The sequence below is a fragment of the Mirounga leonina genome, unplaced genomic scaffold, assembly GCF_011800145.1.
Source record: "Mirounga leonina isolate KUSES-001 unplaced genomic scaffold, KU_Mleo_1.0 Mir_94, whole genome shotgun sequence".
Classification (NCBI taxonomy): Eukaryota; Metazoa; Chordata; class Mammalia; order Carnivora; family Phocidae; genus Mirounga; species Mirounga leonina.
The window spans coordinates 52,627,932-52,630,307 of record NW_023270855.1 but is presented as its reverse complement, the minus strand read 5'-3'; the positions used below and the strand labels follow the sequence as shown (position 1 = coordinate 52,630,307).

The following is a 2,376-nucleotide window of genomic DNA, read 5'->3' as shown; positions in this document are numbered from 1 at the left end:
AGTGATGTATATCAATTATTTCTCAATAAAGCTGGGGAAAAACCCACATTAAAAAAATAAACAAAAATAGAATTAGTATATGATCCAGTAATTTCACTACTTTTATTGCAGCATTATTTACAATAGCCAAATTATGGAAGCAACCCAAGTGTCCATCAATAGATGACTGGATAAAGAAGATGTGGTATGTATATTACACACACACACACACAATGGAATATGACTTAGTCATAAAAAAGAATGAGCCCAGAGCCCTGAAGTCCCAGCCGGTTCCTACCACAGCCCCACAGTTGCCCACCTCCTCTTTCCTTTCAACATGACAGATGCCACTGTGTCCTTTACCGAGGACTTCCCGGTGGGTGGAGTGGCTGCGGCCATTTCCCAAGACTGAAGTAGTGCCTATCGAGTGGGTCAAGCTGCTGCTGCAGGTGCAGCATGCCAGCAAGCAAATCCTCAGATAAGTAATACAAGGGCATTGTAGACTGCATGGTTCATACCTCCAAGAAGCAGGGAGTCCTGTCCTTCTGGCATAATAACCTGGCCCATGTCATCAGATACTTCCCCACCCAGGCTCTTAACTTTGCCTTCAAAGATAAATACAAGCAGATCTTCCTGGGTGGTGTGGACAAGAGAACTTAGTTTTGGTGCTGCTTTGCAGGGAATCTGACATCAGGTGATGCCGCTGGGGCCACATCCTTGTGTTTTGTGTATCCTCTTGATTTTGCCCATACCCACCCATCCAGCAGCTGATGTGGGCATAGCTGGAACTGAAAGGGAATTCAGAGGCCTCAGTGACCACCTGGTTAAGATCTACAAATCCGATGAGATTAAGGACCCGTACCAAGGCTTTAATGTGTCTGTGCAGGGTATTATCATTTACCAAGCTGTCTACCTTAGTATCTATACACTTCAAAGGGAATGCTTCCAGATTCCAAAAAGATGCACATCTTTGTCAGCTGAATGATCACACAATTTGTCACAGCGGTTGCTGGATTGACTTCCTATCCATTTGACATTGTTCATCGCTGTGTGGTGATGCAATCAGGATGTAAAGGAATTGACATCATGTACACAAACACGCTTAACTGCTGGAGGAAGATTGCTTGCAAGGAAAGAGCCACAGCTTTTTTCAAGGGTGCATGGCCCAGTGTTCTCAGAGGCATGGGTGGTGCTTTTGTGCTTGTCTTATGTAAACTTCTTGATTTCATCATACAAGTTGTTTCCTAGTTTTTTTCCCCCTGTGAAAATGCATGTTGTATTATATAACATATCTTGAGCATTCTTGACAGATTGTTGGCTGTCCATTTATTAATGGCAACAATTTACTGGCTGAAAATGGGATGCAATAATATTCATCTGACCAGTTTTCTCTTAAAGCCATTTCCATGATGATGGGACTCAATTATATTTTTCATTTCAGTCACTCCTGATAAATCTGAAGAAATAAAAAATATCTGAAATAAAAAAATGAAATGAATGAAACCTTGCCATTTGCAACAACATGGATGGATCTAGACAAATAATGCTATGTGAAATTACTCAGAAAAAGACAAGTTCTGGATGATTTCACTTATATGTGCAATTTAAGAAACAAAACAAATAAAGAAAAAAGAAATACCCAGACTCTTACAGAGAACAAAATAACAAACTGATGGTTACCAGAGGGGAGGTGCGTAAGGGCATGGGTAAAATAGGCGAAGAGGATTAGGAGTACACTTATCATCATGAGCACTGAGTAATGCATAGAAGTGTCGAATCACCACTGAATTGTACACCTGACACTAATATTGTATGTTAATTATACTGCAATATTAAAAACACATTAAAAAAGAAAATGACAATTCTCCAGCAACCAAACACAAAGGCATGGAATATTGTGATAGAACTCATACAGAATTAAAATAGGTTGTTATAAAGAAATTGAACAAGCTACAGGAAATCTCAGAAGGACAATTCAGTGAATTCAGTAACAAAATTAATGAACAGAAGTTCTTTATCAAATAGATTGAAATTGTAAAAAAGAACCAAATAAATTCTAGACTGATTAAATCAGTGAATGAGATGAATAATGCAATAGAGAGCATTGGCAACAAGGCAGACCAGATGGAAGAAAGAATAAATGGCTTGGAGAATAGGAATAGAGAAATAATTTAGTTAGAGGAGAGAATTAAGATTTTTAAAAAGTGAAGTAACCTTCTGAAAGCTATCAGATTTGATCAAAAGGCAAATATAAGAATAATTGGGGATGTTGGGAAGATGGCAGAGTAAGAAGATCCTTAGCTCACTGCATCCCACAGATACACAGAGATATCAGCCACATCAGTGCAAATAACCCAGAAAATGACCCAAAGACTGACAGAGCAGACTCTCCACAGT

The 2,376-nt window shown here is 39.1% G+C and overlaps 1 pseudogene; it reads left to right on the top strand.

The window, feature by feature from the left end:
* Positions 1 to 316: 316 nt before the first annotated feature.
* LOC118005460 lies at positions 317 to 1,340 on the top strand (annotated as a pseudogene).
* Positions 1,341 to 2,376: the final 1,036 nt, after the last annotated feature.